Source organism: Falco punctatus, assembly GCF_963210335.1.
Source record: "Falco punctatus genome assembly, chromosome: 7".
Taxonomy (NCBI): domain Eukaryota; kingdom Metazoa; phylum Chordata; class Aves; order Falconiformes; family Falconidae; genus Falco; species Falco punctatus.
This window is the reverse complement of record NC_137587.1, coordinates 63,554,828-63,575,549: the sequence shown is the minus strand read 5'-3', so window position 1 is coordinate 63,575,549 and position 20,722 is coordinate 63,554,828. Positions and strand designations below refer to the sequence as shown.

The following is a 20,722-nucleotide window of genomic DNA, read 5'->3' as shown; positions in this document are numbered from 1 at the left end:
AACTGTGCTGAAATTGCCACTTCCCCAAAACACGGATAGCTGGCCCTCTCCAGCCCCAGACCTTCACCTCCATTTGCTGCAGCCTGCTCAGGTCACCTGTGAAATTCAACCCTGGCCTTTCTACACAAAGTCTAAAATAATTTTTCAAAATAATTTTAAAAAAGGAAGACTGTCCTGCTCAGGTGGTCCCTGACTATGGTTTATCATTCTGATCCCCCCACGAGGAGAGCAGATACCTTGGTATCTCCTTCCAGTGGGGAGCAGTTTCCTGGTTAACCCGCTGCAGAGGGGCTGAGAAGGTGCACTAGCAATGCAATATTCAGGAGGAGGATCGCAAGGGGCAGTTTTTGTAAAGCAGGTTAAATCTGGGAAGTGATGCTTGCGTCTCTGTAGCCAGCAGCAAACTTGGAGAGGACTATACACAAACGGCGAAAAAGCACTGGACAAGGCTGTAACAAACTTGCCAGGTAAAACCCAGACTTATTCCCTCAGGTGTTCACAGTAAGTATAGTAAAACTGTTAGGATTAAAAAAAAAAAAGTAGATTTTTTTATGTTTGTTTTTTTTTTTAATCCTGTTTCCACTCCCAGAAACATCTCAGATAGGTGACAGCTGTTTATGTCCAAGGGAGTAGAACTTTCTGTGCTACCCCAGACTCTACCTAGGGAATCGCTTTAAACTCTAAATCATAATGAAGCACATGATGGATAAAGGTCAAGTCATATTTGTTTACTTATCAGAGGACAGTAGGAAAGGTTTACCCCTCCTCTTCTCAAACAGTTTATTTATTTATTTATTAAGTGAAGAAGGTGCAATGTACCTTTACATAAAGGCTTTATATCTCTTTATAACAAAGTACTGGTTGGATCAATATTGCCATTCTAATAAAAATAAAGAAAAAAAAAAAAAAAACACCACACTGCTTCACTCAGGATCATGAGCAAAACTTTCATCTGACTCCAGTAAGAAGGGTTTGGTTTTTTTTGTATTCTAGAAATGACATACCTGACAGCTTTAGCATAGTACTTGAGAAGAGCTTACATTTGTCGATTTTATCCTCCAAAAATAAGGGGGGGGTTAGAGCAATAACGTGTTCCTGCACACCCACGGAATCGAAATGAAGGCAAGGCAAGAAAGGGGAAAAAAGCAGCACACACACACACACTTTTAATTCTATTTTAAGTCCTGTGGTAAGAAACCAAGTTCAACTATAAGATACTTGGATATTCTTCACATATTATCTATACCCACATCTCTTGTGTGATGACTCTCTGGAGTAACCTAACTTTTTTAGTGTTATTATTATTGCAAGTTATATCGCTCAGCACCATGGGAAAGAATATGCAAATCAGAAACATAAATATGCCAGTTAAAAGCTGCCAGATTGAACTAATGAGGGTGATATAGCAATGAAACTGCTAAGTTTTGATATTTTTAAAGAGCTAATTAAAGTTTCCTAATTACCCCAGCCAGTGAGAGTATTACTCTCTTGAATAGCTATGAGTAATTAAGTTAAAGCAATTTTCAAAAGAAAAGTAATATGTTTCAGACAATCTTTGAAAATCCCAACAATAGCTGACAGATTACAGGGAAGAAGCAGCTTCCCTGGCAAGCGCTTTGGTTCGAGAGAAGGGCACAAAGGAAACACCAGTCAGCTCCCAAGCACTCAGGGAAGGTGAATGGGGCCTTTCAAGAGATCTTGAGGATTGTTTTTCTATTCAGCTTTTTTTTTTTTTTTTTTTTTTTTGGGGGGGGGGGGCAGGGAGAAAGAAAAAAACCCAACAAACAAACCAACCGAAACAAACAAACAAACAAATAAAAAAAAAACAACTAACAAACCAAAACTGGTGGCATAAAAGCCCCAAAGAGTTTCTGTGAAAATATCCAAGGCACCGAAGAGATCTTCCATTGGGGAATTTTAAAGTTAAGAGAACATAAAGAGACTCCAGCCCCCTTAAGAGGCAGTGACAAAAATTTCATAAATACCATCACATCAGATACGAAAATGCTGCAAGCAGAGTGTTCAAAACAGCCAGGATGGAACAGGAAACACCACGAGGAGTTTGAATAAAGGTGTTATCTGAAGAAACAGCCCTATCTGTTGAATAAAGGTGTTATCTGAAGGAATTAAGGTTTGTATCTACGTGTGCTTAACTTAAAGCAGCCAGGGCCAACCTCTACAGTCACAGGAGGCAGAGCACCACAGATTCACATCCAAACCACACATTTCATCAAGGGTTAAACACTCATGTTTAGAATCCAAAGCCCTTTCGGTCTCCTATGAACCACAGAAAACACCTTTAAAGCTCTTCAGGAAGCGCAAAAAGATGTAAAATATACGCAGAATGTTTTAAATTAACAGCTCCTTACAAAAAGTTAGAATTGGCAACATCAGTGAGAAACTGCATGATCAGCCCATTTGCATTTGTGGCTTCTGCCCCTTCAATGCCACCATATCTCTGACCAGCTGAAGGTACCAGTGCCACCACCTGCAGTAGCACCACTTAGTCCTTGTCTCTCTGCAACACCATGAACCAAGTATTCACAACCGGGACAAGATTATCAAGCCACAAATCCCACAGAGAGACTTACCCCAGGTCACACCAAAATTTCTGCGTGGAGCTGCACAGGGAATCCAACGTCACCATGAAATCATCCTTCAGTGCCCCGCGAAGTCCTCTTCCTCCACCAGATCTGCTCTTTTACTTCATTCCTTACTCTGCAGCAAGCCCACATCCCTTGCCATTTGCATAGCACGTAATAACATAAGCCAAAAGGCCTCACTGCTTTAAAAGAAATTCCCAGGAAGGGGTGTTTTACTTCCCTAAAAACAAAATTTCACAGGTGAGAGAGCAGCGGAACCAAATATCAGCTCCTGGCCTTCACCAGAGGAATAACCTCCTCCCCTGGACTCGCTGACAATGTGCAAGGCTCCCTGCTGCCCTAGTCCCTGCTGTCCTGAGTTACCAGCCTGATGTACCAGGTGTTTCCAGTTGCTCTGAAGTTCAAGGCAGTGAAAGCTAGTATTTTGCTTAGCCCTGAGTAAAATTTGAATGCTTGGGAGAACCTTTTCAATGCTTGCCAGCTTTCTCTGAGCCCAGCCAGCGGGCTGGTGTAGGAGATTGCCACGTTATTGTAACAAGCAGAGCTTTCCAAAGGTGGTTAGGAGCGTGAAGAGGGGGGCATTAGCTCACTGAAGGGTATTTCAGCCTTATTTGATGTAGGACTAAGCTCTAGTAGGCCAGTTCTGGCAGGAGGAAAAGGGTTAAAATCGAAGATGGAGCCTGGGAGACACTCTACAGTAACAGTTCACAGACACACACAGACCCTTCCCCTGCTCTTTAGGAAAAGCCGTGGGCTGTGGGGAGCCCAGCAGAGCTCTCTGCTGCACCACCGAGGGATGTCTAAACACAGAGACTGCACCAGAAGATATCTATGATATCTGTCTTATATACTCCATCCCAAGACCTTCTCATTTTGGCATATCATCCCACACCTCTATCAAAATTTGACCAACAGCAAGGGAAGTTCCACGCTACTGTTCCTGCTGTCACAAGCACCGTCACACCCACCCTTCGTGCCAAAACTAAGCGCTGGCTGCACGGTGCCAGCTCTGTACCCAGGTGCAGGACCAGAGATTGCCACAGCGATTAACACCATGAAAAATCCCGAGTCCTGCTGCAGGAAGGAAAAAACAGGCACATTTGAGCTGTAAGCTGGCTCCACAGCCAGGAGCAACTGCTTTTATTTTGGCATGCTGCAGAAGGTCTCTTTCAGGACAAGCCCAGGTTATAGAAAAAGGACTCAGCTGGCCATAAGGAGTGAAATCCAACAATATCCCCTTTTTATTATGTACCTGTAGCCACAAAAACCGAATGAGTCAGTCTGAGAGGAAAGCAACTCAATCAGCAGCCCTGCACCAGCAAGCATGGCTTGCATATTTTATTGTTCCAGTGGTGTTATCAGTAAAGCCTGGGTGTCCAGTCAGTGCAATGCTCATAATTGTTTTTATCCCCTTGAAAACAACCTGGTTAGAAGCAGAATTAAATTGATTTGTGAGCAATGTTTACCCTTTTTCTTGCCACCAAGCAGACAACCAATTAATGACATTAAAGATTAATTAACAGGGAGGCCTGTGCACTACCTGCCAGACTAACAATTACGTTTGGTGTTATATGTTCTTGCCTCAGCAAGGCAAGTACCTGCCGTTTCGCTTGAAGTTTCTCTTTTGAAAAACTAGAGTGCAGCAAAATCGTGGAAAATGGCTTAAAGAAAAAAAAAAAAAAAAAAAGAATGAGAGGTTACGGGATGATGGTTCCTCAGCTATTATTTCTTAGCGCCTCATTTGCAGGGAAGGGTGCAGAGTGCTCGGCGGCTTTGGGAGCAGTTGGCCTAAAATGGAGTGGAAATGTAGTCAGAAGAGCTGGGTGTGTTTGTGTAAGTTGGAAGGAGGGAGAAAGTATATATTAGGCATTTCTCACACACACATACCCCACACCTGCTCTTGACAGCTTGTTCCATGTTTCATATCAAATGTATAACGTATATACATTTTACATATAAACGGAGTAACACAAGCCCTGCCAATTCTCCGTCTCTATACTTAGACACAAAAGCACAGACATAGAGCTAGAAATCCATGTGTGCAGGGACATATAGGCACCCACTTAGCATTTAAAACCTCCTCATCCTGTGATGTTGCAAAATAAACTCTTCTTCTCCCCTGAGGTAATAAGTCTGTTAATTGTATTTCTTGCCCTGCTTTTCCTTTTATTTTCAAACCAATCTTTTTTCTTTTTCCTTAGATATGCACGAAGCAGGGTTTTTTATTGTTATTTTTTTGCTGCTGAAGGATGTTGAGGACATTGCTTAATTTCTTCTAAAGTACCAAAGGGACTGCAAACAAATTCAGATCATGTCTCCTACATTTGTGCTCCAGATTTTCTATGCTGACTTTATCCAATCTAACAGGCTGCAATGGGAATCTTCTTTCTCACTTCTCTACTTTAACCCGGTCCACACTTGCCCAGAGCTGTTCCCCTGCACACCCAGAGTAATCTCAAAACACTTCTTTCTGTTTAAGATGAGGGAGACCAGCTTCTGGCTCATGGTTGTACTCACTGCAGCTGTTTGGCAGAGCCACAGCGGAGACATCGTGGAGTGGGTAGTAGAAGTGATTAGGAAACAAGGAGGGGCACAAGACTTTTGGACAGGACATGAAAGAGCTGAGCAGCACAGCCAAAGGCTTGATGACTCACTGCAAGTCAGCAGCAAGTGATCTGGAGGCTGGGATCAAACAAATCCAGCTTGATCCACTCCTGCAGAGGATGCTCTTATTGTACAAAGGGTCTTGCAGAGACTCACCATCTCCACAACACAACCCATCCTATGCAGCTTTGATCCTGACCCCCAATCTTCATTCCTCTTTCTCTTTCTCTCACCTGTGGTCCTCTTTTACTTCCCACTCAGCCTTGCCTTGTCCCAGGTTCTGCCCAAAATGTGAGTCCCCTGCACCTTCATGTTTCCCTGCTCTGAGATGCATCCCATCTGGTTCCCCTCTCTCTGTCAACAAGGTCTTCAGGCTGCACCAAACCTCAAAGTGTACTTTGTACGTGCCATATGTCAAGATGAGGAACTGGCAGCATATTGCAGTTCTGGGCTAAAAGTGGCTCCGGGAGATGCTGTCGTGCCTGCTAGAGGGTTACGCCCCAGTGCAGGTGCTTGTACAGAACTTTCACAGCAACGCAGGCTGATGAGCCAGGACAGGGGTACAGAAGGTACCTCTGCTGGAGCGAGGGCAATAACTGCAGGAGTCAGCAGCAGGTGACTCGGAGGCCGTTTCAACACCGTCCAGGAACACAAAGGCAGAAAAACAGCAGCTGCCATCATAATTTCATTTTTCAGTTTTGAAAAAGCATGCTTTCACCTAGCTGCCAGCCAGGGGGGTTGAAACAGAGAGAGCTGGGTGACATCCCATGGCTGGCACGCTCAACGTGCCTCAAGAGAAGACCGTAATGGTCCTCTCTGGCCCTAAAGATCTCTGTACAGACTTGGAGCAGGTGTTCCTGACTGCAGGAAAGGGGCTTTACACAGAGGAAGCTGGTGGCAGTTTCAGGCATTGGGACCCCACCTCATCTCCAGCGGGACCTTCATCAGCACTGCCACCACCCACCACCTCTCCCCGCTCCGGTTCTCTGGCTGTGCAACAGAGGAGCCACGCAGACTTTCTGTCCTCTTCTCATATTCATCAGCTGGAGGGCCATAAAGACAGACAATGATTGCTATTAATTATCATCAATTTTGTGTTCGTTTCTGAGGCCTCTTTCAGGTTTGATAAGAATCTCCCGCTGCTGAGCTGAATGGTGTGAGGGTCACCCGGGCCAGGGGAACATTTATTGCTTTCTTTCTCTTCTCCAGGGACATAACAATAGCCAAGATTTTAGTTTAAGCTTATTAAAGTGCCCAGTTATCTGTTTCAGCATGGATAATTTCATCAGACAAGTTAAATATTTATGAGGCTGTACTTTATTGTCAATGAAAGATAAAAATGTGCTTTAAGTGCTATTCAGAATAAGTGTTATAATTATGATTAAAAAAGTCACTGGTAATGCCACTTGATATTATTATTGTTAGCTCCTAGGATTACCGAACCATCACAGAGGATTGCAAACAATAGCCCAGGAGCCAGAATGAAACGTGCTCCCTATCTCTGTCCGTGCAGATCTTGTGGAGAGATCCAAGGCTCAGCAGATCACCTCGGCACCCAGCCCAAATTTATATCATGTGTGCTCAGAGGGTGAAGCCAGCCCAGCAGAGGGAAGATCATTCCAGTCCCTCCTATCATCATTTAAAGACAAAAAACACAGCATGCGATCCTGAAAAAAAAAAAAGTGCTGCACAGACTGTAAGCACTTGTGGTTCACAAGTCAACAGAACTGAAGTGCAAAACTGAAAGGAGAATTCAGCTGTGCTTGCAACACCCCCTACACCTTGCAAAACAGCCAGCCAAAAAAGGCCAGCTCCGCATACTTCTGAACAAGGAATCAGTTCATTTTCACCCTGGATCAGCAGGAAGGTATATTTAGCACAGCTTTGCCGTTACAAATGAAGCCTGTGCGTTTCCCAGGGTGAACAGCTTTGCTCCTGGAGGTGTGGAGACTTCAGGGTTGCTGCCAGAAGAGGCCTTGATTCAGCAAGGTGTTTACATACACAGCTAACATGGAGAATATTCATTGATTTAAAGTTATGATAAAATACGTTATTTATCTGAGGTCAGAGCTTCTGAAATGACTATTTTGCTTTAAGCAGACCCATTAAAAAATAAATAAATTCAGAAAGTGCATGTGGGAAGAACCCTGCTTGCTGCTTCACTGGATTTTAATTTTTCCTAATCTTTATGACCATTAAAGCTCAAACAATTTTAAGGCATATAAACCACGCATGTAGAAACAGTAAGGCTGTAAAGCCTGAATACAGAGAAAGCAATACAGCCTACCATCTACGTTTGTTCTGCCTCACCTAACTTAAATATTTTAAAAATACATTCACTTCCTTTCTTCACGTTCACATTCTACTACATCAGTATTTAATTTATGAGTGCCAGCTATATAGGTAGGCAGCAAAAAGTATATTTTATTTATTAAATATAAATAGGCAGCAAATCTAAATTAACTGGTGGAAAAGCTTTCACTTCGGGAATTTTTTATATCTGAGCTCTTATTAATGTTACATTGATGCCATGTATCTTCTTAGCACATACTTCATGCGTTTGGAAGACATAAATGGAAGATGGGTATTAATATTGCTATCATTATTTCTACCTTCCCTACCCATAGCGATCATTATCACTTCCACTACAGTTGCGTAGACAAAAAAATCATTTGAAAAAATCCTCTCATTTACTTTCTTTTCATTATTTTTCATAAGAAGCAGCAATACATGTTGCCCAAAAGTTTTTATTGCATGTCAGGTAATATTCCAGCTGGTTGTTAGCTCTGGTTGGATTTTGGGGAGGGTGTCTGGTGTTAATTTGTTTGACAAAACATTATTAAACACTTAGCACAAAAGATATTACACCTTTTTTCTCACCATTCTCTGTCTCTTAAAAGCAAACCAGATAGCTCATCTTGCCTGTCACACAAACTGCACCAGGTGTCCCGTGTATAATTATGCAGATTGAGCCTGGAGGAACTTCTAATTCTTTGGAGGTGGAAAGGAAAATTCTCTTGTCTTCATGATCAGATGAGGAATCCACTTTCAAGAAGAAGAAAAAAATATATCATTTTTAAAGATTTAAAAGCTTTGACTCATTTTCCAATCAATCATCTTCATTAACAAGTGTCTCTAAAATGCTGTTGCTATAGAAAAATATTTCAACCTGTCAAGGGCTTTCTTTCCTTCCTCCCTCCTGCATCCAAATAAGGCTTCTCCTGCAGTTATTCCACCATCTGAAGAAGGCTGAGCCTCCTTCAGACATGTTCTTCCCTGTGGAGAACTGCCATTTACTTGCAACTCTGAGGCACTAAACCGCAACTCCTATTTGAGAGCTGTGAAAACCCTTTTGGAGGCAGAACTAGGGAAAATACAGCCTGTCAAACCAATTCTTCTACCGCATTTTGCTGGGACAAAGTTATACAAAAATCTGTTCAAAAAGCTTACTTGTAATGGACCAAACTGCATGTAACTAGCTGATCTACCTAGTAATAAACAGATAACACGACATAATTAGTTCCCGGTAAACAGAAGAATGAGAAAATGTGTTGTATTCAAGTGGAATTGAGTCCTAACAATACTTTTTAGGTATGCGCAAAGCGAATCAGAGCGCTTTCAGTGTAAATTCATTCAAAACTGGCTTCCAAGACTGCTTTGCTTGCTTACTTACTGGACCCCCACTGCGTGGTGCCTGATCCCTGAGCAGATGCCATTATGGTTTTGAAAACAACGAGAACCACTTCAAGGATTTTTGGGCAGTGAAAACTCATGGAAGCTTGTGAAACTCTCATATATCTCACTCTGCCCCGTTTTACTTGGTCAAAAAATTTGGCACTGGTGCGGCCACCCCTCAAATCCTGGGGTCAGCGCTGGGCCCTCACTGCAGGGGGGACACTGAGGGGCTGCAGCGTGTCCAGAGCCGGGCAGGGGCTGGGGAAGGGGCTGGGGCACAAGAACCATGGGGAGCAGCTGGGGGGGCTGGGGGGGTTCAGCCTGGAGAGGAGGGGGCTCAGGGGGGACCTTATCGCTCCCCACAGCTGCTGCAAGGGGCTGCAGCGAGGGGGGTCGGTCTCTTCTCCCAGGTCACAAGTGATAGCACAAGAAGAAATGGCCTCAAGTTGTGCCGGGGGAGGCTTAGATTGGGGATTAGGAAAAATTTCTTCACCAAAAGGGTTGTCAAGCACTGGAACAGGCTGCCCAGGGAGGTGTTTGAATTTCCATCCCTGGAGATATCTAAAAGATGCATAGATGTGGGACTTGAGGACATGGTTTAGTGGTAGACTTGGCAGTTCTGGTCAACGGTTGGACTCTATGATCTTAAAAGTCCTTTCCAACTTATATGATTCTATGATTTTGTCCCAGCTATCGTCATTTACGAGGTACAGAGCACTCAGACTGGTGCCCTTATGCATAATGGAGATGAGGCATAAATACGAAAGAGCTGGTTTTGTCTTCTTTGTTAACAACTCCCTCTCCCCCTCAGAGACAAGATGTCAGCTAGATAATTTATTAGAAAATATCACCATAGTGTAATATGGTATGTACTGTCCTTTGGGGGTAGAAAATCAGATATTCACTTGTCACTGGAAGGGTTGATTTAATTGATACATATAATGATTCACCCTCCTGCTTTAAAATAGCAATGAGAGCTGTATTTTTCACAGTAAGAATAGGTGGGATTTAATTCAGATAACTGGGAGCAAGCGCCACATTGGCATGCAATAGATCATAAGCTCCAGACCCCAGCCACCCCAAACGCAGGCAATACCTGTCACTCAGATGGTCGGTGCAGTGCTGGGACCAAGAGCATCTCTTGCAGCTGCCGGCACCTGTTTGCCAGCCCATGGGATCCCCCCCGAAATCAGCAGCGGCTCCAGCCAGCTGGCAAGTGTCAGGCACTGAGAAATTCCTCCTTGGCCCCATGGCTGGAGAAATAAGGGCAACAAGCCACGCTCCTGAAACCTGAGATTTCAGCTAAACCCAAGGAAGGATTCTGAGATGAAGCAAGACCTCCCACAAACAGGCATAGTGCCATTTGCTCTGCCCCAGCTGGGAATTTGGTCTTGGTAGGGAGGGATGGGCTTTATTTGTTTTAATGAGTTATTATTAATTTCCCAGTGACCGTTATATCGTTCAGAAAGCAAAGACACACAGCCTAAAGCAAAGATTGCTCGTGCAGGGTAACCAGACCTCCCAGAGCAGAGCTTGCCCGCTTAGTTTGCCCCTTAGCCCAGCAGTAGCCAGCTGTCAGGAGGAACGAGCGGCAGAGGGGTCACAGGGTGGCTCGGCGCTCCTGTTTCCAGGGGGTTACTAATCCTCACTACCCAGGGACAAGAAGGATGGAGGGAGGAAGATGTGTTGAAAGGACTTTCCTGAGCAGGTGTCTTCCTGCCAGCACGATGGCCCTGAACTGGAAAAACTCCTTCGCTTCTCTCATGGGCAGGCATAAAAATAGACAGGGTTTCACCTGCATTTGAAGAGGTGGAGAGTCTGGCAGGTTCAGCATCTTGATTTGGTCTCTGACAATTTCAGGGACTCCTGACCCTGGACCCAGGCTGGCCATGTTGTTTCGTTAGAGCCAGGCAGTATATTTAGGAGTGTTAGCCAAGCCAATGTCTATAACTTTCTTACGAACGTGCCTTTTGGTTAATCAAAACTAATCTGCAAGGTTCTGTCAACGTCAGTAAGTTGTTTTGATTGTGGAAATATTTGTATTATTAAAAAAAAAAAAAAAACAAACCACACAAGTGAAAACCAAAAACATTTTGAAAATGTTTTTTCAGATGGAAGTGACCTTCCATAATTTGTGCTTAAAACAAAAACCTAAATATTTCATTTTGAACATACAAACCCATACATTTGCTCAAAAACATTGTAAGGAATTTTAATTTAAGGGAGGGAAAAAACTCCAAACAAATCCATTTCACAATAACCCACAATTAAATGTATTGCCAGTTTTTCAATTTGGTCAGTGACCTTGAAAATCATAACTCTAGCTTAGGGTCTGCCTGCCTGTCTCTCCTCTAAGTGACAGCTAATGAATCAGATATGTGTCCTGGCACAGAATTAGAACTATGCCCTTCTGATACTACACTTTTACAGACATTTCTTATACAAACTCACATTCTTATGCTTCTCTAGGTAGTAATTTTTCTGACGGTGTTGTTCCAAACCCGTTCAGTAACACAACTCCAGTATATAACCCGTGCAGTGTGTTTAAGAAGGGAAAACAGCTGCATTTTTTTTCTTTTTAGAATCCCTTTCCAGGCTGTATCTGTACTGTTAATGAATAGTGACATCAAACACACATAAATTAGACTGTAGGCTGAGGATAATTAAATTGAGCAAGTTGAAAAAAATAAACTATATCAACTAATTCCCCATTTGCAAACTATTATATGTAGTCTTCAAGGTTTCGCAGAACAATGGCTACAACGGGGGGATTATAGCAAGGTTTAAATTTCACAGGGATGATTTGATATTCTATCTGCGTTGTGAGCAAGTCATGTTGCATCAGATCAAATCCCGATTTCATTCTATTGTGAAAAAAAAAATCTATTGTTACCACTCTTTCCCCCTACTTCTTCATTATGAGGATGTAATTTATCGAAGTGCCCCTGAGAATTTGCAGCATGGAATGGCTGTGGTGTTATATATTTCAAATAGTTCCTTTGTTGCAGAGCACTAGTGGTTAATAGGAAGATAATGAAAATATGGAAATTAAATTAGTTTGGTGCCAGAGCTGAAAAGAACAGTTTCTTTAACTTGCAATACAGCAAGGTTATGAGCAAAATTAAAAAAAAAAAAAAAAAAAAAAAAAAAGTGATTGCTACATTCTTCTAGGGAAGCTGGTAGGGTGGGGATTTCTCCATTTTCCTGAGCTTGGAAATAGATCAAGTGCTTTTCATATCACTTGCTGATGATGGTAGGGATCTAGATTTTGGATAGCATGTGAAAAAAAAGGTTAGTTAAACAGTATGATGTGAAAAAGTAAGATATTTCTCAGTGACACTTCAAGGAGGGAAACCAAAGTTTGAGTGACTAAGAAAAAAGTGTGTGGACGATCCTAAAATCCCAGGAAGATTTATTACTGCTGTGAAATAGAACTTCTAAATACAGGCAAAGTTCTTTTTGGCTTTTTCAGACTATGCCTAATTATCCCATGGAATTCAAAATTCATTATCAGTGCCAGACACGAAGAGAACAGAACTGAGAACTTTGCAACAGCAGATGGAATCTTATTTCTGGGTGTGAGCAGCAGTGAAGGAGAGTGCACATCCCATGGGATGCACCAGGGCATCAACAATCCCTGCTGCTCGACTGCTGCTGGATGCAGTCCTACACTCAACACGGTCCTCTGGGTCAGCACAGAGCACTGTGACAATACCAAACAAACAAGAACCTCAGCTCCAGCACGCCAGCTAACACCTGAATGAGTCTGCTCCGCTCCATGTCAGCGTTGTGACTTCTCTAGTTCATCAGTATCCACTGCAATTAGAAGCCAACACAAGAGTCCAACCGACCAACTCAGATTCTCCATTGAAGCCCTATGATGTAGGTTAAAAAAAAACAACTCACAAAAAAACTCTTGCTTACTCAATACGATCACACTGCTCACTGAGTTACTTTGCACAAAGTTTCTTTCACCCTCTGACTCAATGTCCTAACAGTCTCGGAGAAAGATGTCACACACCAGCTTGCATCCCTTATGAGTCTGGCAGGCGGTAACAGAATGCTAAATGAAACACTAATCACCCAGGCAGACAAAATGTTACTGCAATCCAAAGTTGTGTTTTTCTCATCGTAGACACAAACCAGCCATATGAAACCTGTAAATATGATGATGATCAATAATAATGTGACTCTGTGTCTGCTCCCAACTGTTGTTAGGAGCTGGCTGCTGCCTATTGCAGGCACCTGGGGCTGGAGCCCCCCTCACCCAACAGATACTGTGGGTATTCACAGACTTGCAGACTATGTGTGGAGTAGCGCTGCCCGGTGCTGAACTTAGCTGGATTTGTAGCAGTCACATGCACTCATACCTTTTATATAGTCAAACATTATAAATATGCCAAGGTTTCTAAAGCTCAGAGACTGTCCAAACAACTGCCTCGCAAATATTTCTTCCCACAACTTCAGAAAATGAGAAATGCACCATATTAAGCTTGACAGCTCTTTCGTTCAGCACAAGTCCTCTATCTTGTCTTCCCCACTCTGCTCCAAGGACTGATGGAGAAATATAAATAATAAAGAAGTCTCTAAATTATGCCAATAGAACAAAAGAAATGTGAAAATTATAAACCATTGTGCTTCAGGAGGAAAGCCAGTGACTTCTAGCCAAGTTTTCAACAGGGCAACTAACAGAGCAATTTGTTTCAGAGCTTCAAAGAGGACTTGAGCTCATCTCAAAAAGCTGGCCTGGAGGTGAGTGAGAAATCCCCTCTTCCCTTTACAGGCACCCATCTTCCATGAACGCATCTGGAACTTCCTATGGTCAAAGCAGGGTGAAACAGCAGATGGATCCACACAACTAAAGACATGGTTCCTTCTGGTAATATGGGTAGAAATGCAGAATAAAGAGCAACATTTAGCAGAGCTGTCTCCAAAGGAGAAGGATGCACACCAGCCCCCAGCCAGCAGGAGTCTGTCACCGCCTTCAGGCATGGTCCCAGACAGGAGACAGCACAATGGGACAAGAAGCTGAAAAGTGAAATCAAAGCAGTCTGCAATTAGTGACTTTGCGAAACTTGCCCAGGATTGCAGAGCTCATTACTTCCTGAGATAAGCCACAGAAACAGCAGGACCTCAAGTGGTAAGCATTACGCTGTGGGAAGGGTACAAACAGCTATGAAAATGTTGCAGCAGTCTTTTCCCCCTCCCCGCCTCCTGGAGTTTTCACCCGCATTTCTGAGAATCTTCCTCAGAATAGTTTTGATATGAAGCAAGCATTGGCAGGAGCTCTCCTGTGCTTTTTCATTCTCTTCATGTGGAAGAGCTGCTTGTACAAGCTTCATCACATGTTAGTGGAACAATTCTGGGTTTTGTGGACTAGAGAGAACCAGTGAAATCTTGGCTCCAACAAAACCAATTGCAAAACACTTGTTGCCGTAATAGACCCAGGATTTATCTCAAAAGTTAAAAAAAAATAAAAATTATGGCAGGAAACCGCAGGGCAGAAGGCTAGCATCTGGGAATGTCCCATATCAGGAGAAAATTGATGCAAGGATTATATTAACATTAACGCTACTGTCACGATTATTATAATGGGAGAGTGAGATTCTGATTTACTTAAATTAAGCAAAGATATGTATCTGTTTAGCATATTTGTGACTGCAGTACAATATATTTCATCACTGTGGTTGCAAAATAATCTTTATTTTTTCCATGGGAGATTACTCAAACCGCAATAATGTGTTTCTCCAAATTAAATAGATAACTTTACAGACTGCTGGGTAATAAAATACGAATAAACACGGAAGACATACCTTATTAAAAAAATTAGCTTGTCATTTTTCAGACTCTTCTCTTGATTTGCAAGTTAATAAAAACCACCGCCAGTTGCCATAGGGAGGATAATTAATTAGCCATCTATAAAATTAATGTTGGGGGGAGGAGGCTTTCACTTGAAATATTCATAGCGCATAGCAGAAACATATTCCAGCAGCAGAGATGGGGTTAGAAGTCTGATCTCCTTAAACAACTCTAAGTGTGTGGGTTTTTTCCTGAAGGACAGTTCTGATGGTGATAAAAGATGGTCAAAGGAATGACTCAATTCACCAGTTTTCCTGCTAAATGTAGTCAGCTGCCTTCCTCTAGAGGGACAAAGAATCATGCTGCTGAATTCAGACAAGGAGCTGTGCAAGCTGCAACCCCCTTTCTCCAGCCCATTTTCAGGTGGGGTTAGTGCCAGCCTCCAGTGTCCCTGCAGCAGCAGTACGGCACATCTGAGCAACCTCCTGCCACTCACATGCATGTCCCAGAAGCATCATGACCAGCAGCACCCGCTGAGCCCCCAGAAGCTGACTCCAAGCATGGTTGGGTGAGCACAGGACTCCCAGAGATGCATCTGGGCATGAAGTCAAGCAAATATCTCCAACATGTCCCAAAGATCAGCTGAAGAGAGGTCAGTGAGAGAATTCAGTCCCCCGCCTAGTATAAAGTTTCCTACCCAAGCAAACCAGGAAGCCAGAAAAAAATTAAGAGAAGATAGCAATGTCCTCAAAAGCTGTGTGAGTATTTTAAAATAAAATATTTATTCCAAAGTGAATTAAGGCAATTTTAACTCTGCATGAAAGTGTCTACCCAGAAGGTCTGAAGAATCCACTAATTCAGAGGTTTAATTAATTCATACAATTTTGTCTGAGTCCTTTTGCAGACACATCACCACATCTTTAAATTTAAGACTGAACGAACTCCCACATCTACTAAAAAATTGAATAAAAGACATAAATAACTCGCTCATTAACCCACAGGATAGTGAAAAGCTGCTAAATAAGTACCTAATTTTTGAAGTCTTGCTTGGACCAGATTTATGCTGAGTTAAGAGGATGAATGTGAATATTCTTCATCCTTCCAAGTTCTTCAGATATTATGGTTGCTGATTTTGCTTCACCCTTACACAATGTACAAAGACCACCCTGGCCCCAAAGAGGTCATCATCCAAAGGCAAGAGATGACAGGAATGTGCAGAAAGAGGAAAAATTACAAGGAGCTTGTGAGATCAACATGATAACTGTGGCACACAGCCTACATACGTATTATCATTAGGCAACAGGGCAAAAAGTATGGACTTCAAGGATGATAACGGCATTGCTGTGTGTGGGCTGATGGTGGGTTTCCCGCAAGAGTGAGGAATTGCCTGGGAGAAAGGAGCAGAAAAGTGTGATTGAAGAGGTAATGAGCAGGTGATGAAGGCCAGCATTATGGGCTGATTGGAGGCAGGAACTTTGATCTTATTTGATACAGACTGTAAGATAAGTGGGGAAGAGTCTGTGAAAGCTCTGGAAAGTGAAGAAAAGTGATTTGGTGGAGCAGAGAGGGAAGGATGGGTACATAGGTATTAAGTCACAGCGATATACTCAGTTCCTATAACTGAGCCACATGGCATCTGTCAAAGTCAGAGGAAAAGTGATGTTGCTGAAATGAAATAAAAGCTGGCACCTGGACACAAGCTTTATTTAAACCAGTAGACAGAAAAGGCCAGTGCCTCAAATATTATGCAAGACCTAAGCAAAATGTGGCTGTAAGACATGCAGAGCTACCGGAGTCCAAACATTGCCTGGATGAGAGACATCTGTGGTAGGCAAAAACACGATGATGATGTTTCAACTGTAAAGGCAGTTGGGCCTTTAATTTAAGAAAATTCAACAACAATCTTGATCTGATGTCTAAACATTCACAAGGAGCTGTTAGAGGCCCATATTTTAATGTGGCAGGAAGGAGGTCTGTAGAAGGTAGTCGAATGAGCTGTCACGCAAAGATGATAGCATCATTCTGTCCACATTTTCACTTACATGATTGCATTTTACTGCCATAGAACTGGTCGTGCCCAGACAGCATCAACCAGAGATGCTGTTCTCCCCATCAAGTTTCTAAGCTGTCAGGGCTGCTTCACTCTGACAAATATTCCAGTGGGAATAGCATCACCGTGCCTCACGGTAAGAGCACCTGCAATCATCTGTGAAGTGCCTTAAAGACAAATACAAAGTTCTACTGTACTATTCAGCCTCTTTCTGGAGATGACACCTGCTCAGGTAAGAGTGTTATTAATTGCATCTTATTAAAGGGAAAGGGCTACACTGGATGATTAAACCTTATTTTTTCACAGAGTCTAATAATTTCACACTATTTTAAAAAAGTAAAGGAACAAGGCTGCTGTTCTGAGAAAGAAGCCGCAGTTCATTACCATATGCAAGTCTTCATTCATCATTAGATTTCCTGTTCACTCTCCCCTCCCACTACAATGATGTTATAAATAAGAATCTGAAGACCCAAATCCCACTTAACTCTGTCAGTGATTCATTTTGCTAAGCTGTGCTACCTAAGGGTAGATATATTTTAAAACACATTAAAATAATTACTTGGCACTTATAGTGTTTTCTGAAGTTGGAAGCAAAATGTAAGGGTTGACATTTGCCACCCAGCAGAGCAGCTAGAAGCCCACCACAGTTTCTACAGAAGCCATCTTCTTAAGCAAGGACTTCTCATCTCACTGACCTGCCCAAACAGCTTTTGGAAGCTTAATAGGAAGCAGAGGAGAGAAATTATGTGTGTTCTGTCATTGATCCAATGGGTGACAGTGTCCAGCCTAGAAAATATGTTGATCTGGGGGAGGATGTTTACTGTGACATTCTCCAGTTTTGCCTCTGAGGGGACCTCTGTTCGTTTCCTAAGAATACTTCTGGATGATACCTCATCCCTGATCGTTAATGCGGCATTTACAAAATGCCACAGTTCTGTATGAAATGTGTCAGGATGACAGCTTCACAGACTGAAATCTCCTTTTCTTACCCTTAGGATTCATGTAATCTGGACAACAAAGATACTAAAATGAGGAGGATTTGGAAGTTTAAGTACCTGATTTGCAAGCAAAATTCGTTATTTACTTTCCAGAATATGAGTGATTTTGAGCCTTCAGGCAAAGATTGTTGTAGAAACAAAGGCCTTGCAAGACAGATCGCAGGACCCTACAATTTGTACCACTATTTGGCAGGACCGTCATGACCCTCTGCCCCTTACTTTGTACTCACATTATCATTTACTTCTGCCACCTCAGAAATTTATGCCCTCAGCTGATAGTTGTTAGATCCAGCTCAGGAAGAAATTGGTCCTTAACTTAATGATGTTCCTTCTGTCTGCAGCTTTAGCATGTCACGTGCAATAGCTTTCCCCAGCTGCTTCCCACAATGATGCAACTGGAGATGTCCTGCCTGCAGGGGCCAGGGCCCTGTAATATGGACCTACTCCTCCGAGAAATAAAAAAGGTGAAAACAGTTTAGTTCATGGTCAAATTGGTTTGCCAGGAGAGAAGAGCTTCTGCCACTTGACAATCCCCTTCGAGTCCTCATTTTCCATAGTGCAAACCTGTTACTTATTCCTGCAAAAGTAATTGAAGGACTTTCGAGGAAGTAACATCAAAGCATTCCCATTTCAAGCAAGCCAAATTAAAAAAAAAAAAAAAAAAAGGAGCAGAGGGGAGAAAACATACTGTGGAGACCATCATAAACCAGATTGCTCAGACACATCTGCTGCTCTTCTCACCACTAAAAAGGATTCTTCAAAGACATAGTGAAGGTTCATTAGCAGACACTGCATGGCTGAAAAAACCCAGAAGCCCACAGTTCATCAGCTTATATCTACACTGAGGGCAAATAGAGGTCTTCAGATATCTGCCTCAGCTACTCAATCAGCAAAGGATTTACTTAAAAAAAAAAAATAGATTGTAAGACACTGTTATATTATCCAGCAAGGACACTTGTTTTGTTGGATTATACGGTGGCTGTCCTTCCTCACTCAGCCCTCTTATAGCATTAGCTTTCAGCGCAGCAGTAGCATGCTCACACCTCTTCTTGGCAGTAACACAGTATGACAGGCCCATATTGAACAATAGTTAGGGGAGACAAGAAGAAATGGAAACATTACATTGTGTTTTCTAGATAAATTAAAATTTCTTTGAAAAGCCTGAACACCATTTTTCTCTGTTCATTCTGTCCTACAGCGCCGCTGATGCATGTACATAGTTGTGAGCAGCAAACCACAGTCTTCCTCAAACAGGATGGATGCTCAGCATTGCAGAGCTGGGGCATTTAATTTGTCATCAATGGGCAGGTGGTGTTAGCAGGGAAAGCAGTGCTTCTTCCTCACCTTCACCTGCCTTTGCAGAAGGGTCATATGAGTCTTGTGTTGAACCATAACTTACTTTTGTGACTGAAGAAACCTGGAGTGAGCTATGGCATTCACTTGCAACAAATGTCTACAGGGACCTGCCAAGCAAGAGATTTCTGTGAATTTGTCAGTCATGCTAATGTGCACCTTGCTGAGCACACAAAGCCAAGCATCATCAGCCAGCTTTAGTTACACTAGCTCCTCTAAATAGCTTGAGTTCTTAACCCTACATAAGGATGTTTCCACTATTCTCTTGTTTCTCTGTCTCAACAATCCTTCCTTTGGCACAGAGGCTGCCAAAACCAATGCCATATGAAATTATTATTATTATTATCTATCTTGTCTCCAGGAGAATACAATGAAACATAGGAGACAAGTTGGAGCCAGCAGTTCCTTGAGCTACCCAGCTGAGAGAAGACCTGACATTTAGCTATCAGAAGTCTAGACCAGATAGGCAACAGCCCAAAGCTGTCAGATTTATAAAAGTAGATGTTGTAAAAGATAGGCAACAAAAACAACTGAGGGCAATGGTGATTTGGTTGGGGTGTACCTCCAAATCTAAATCTGTAATTCAACATTTAACCTGGCCGAGTAAGAGCTCAAAAATATTCCTTTCATAGAGACCCAAAGCATAAGTGCTGTTAAGTGTAAAAACTGTGTTTCCCTGTACTTTGTTACATGACTGACAGATGCAGCTCATTCTCCCAATTGAAGAAGCCAGAAAGGATTATAAAAAGAGGGACTAAAGAAAGAAGCTGAAAAAATTTGCAGAATAAGGTCTGTAGAGACATAATAGTTTACTTTGCACAGGTGAAGACATTGCTGAATTATTATAAACCTTTTTTCTTCATCTTTGGTATTTCTGAAGGATTTCTATTTTACATTCCAGAGACTTTTAGTTTCAAGTCTTTTTTTTTTTTTCCTTATTAAAACAAATCAACCTGTAGATGAGAAAGTCCCCCTAAGAGTTATACCTCCAGCGTTCTGTCAGATTTAAAATTCTGTAATTGCCTAAGTGGCTAAACCATGTAAGTGTTTCAGCATTGCACTCCCAGAGCCAATAATTAACCCTTGAGTTTCCATGAGTTTAAGCTTAAGCTAATGGAGTTCTGCGAAGCCAAAATCGTAAGTATAAATTAAAAAATATTACGGAGAAAAAAAGAGATCTCATAGCAAGCATGGTTCCCTACCCACACACACACAAACACACAAAAGGTCCATAAAAGAAGAAAATAACACCTTTTTTTCACAGGAAAAAGTACCTTGGATGAAAAAACAAAATCCTCAGCCTGCAAAATTTGCAAAAACCTTCCAGATTTTTGCTGAAAAATAAAAGCCAGTTTCATTGCATGACTGGGCACTGACAAGCTTGATTTCCTTCTTTGTAAGTATCATCAAACCCAGAAATTCTAATTTCCAGTTTGGCTAATGGGTGTCAGATACAGCCAGAACTGTGCTTTCATGTAAAATTCATAGTATAAATCCTTGAAGCCTTCTGATTAAGATCTGTGTATATCTGTGTACTAATAAGTCAAATTACTTATCTCCCTCATACAGAAATATAAATAATTGTTGACTAAACACAACAGCTCTTAGTAATCAAATGCAAATACTCTCGTCTCAATATG

General features: G+C 42.2%; 1 long non-coding RNA gene across 1 annotated transcript; it reads left to right on the top strand.

The window, feature by feature from the left end:
* Positions 1-587: 587 nt before the first annotated feature.
* On the top strand, positions 588-14,363 carry LOC308066946. Its single transcript, XR_013929376.1, has 2 exons — positions 588-2,072; positions 2,111-14,363. It is a non-coding gene; the product is annotated as an uncharacterized lncRNA (long non-coding RNA).
* Positions 14,364-20,722: the final 6,359 nt, after the last annotated feature.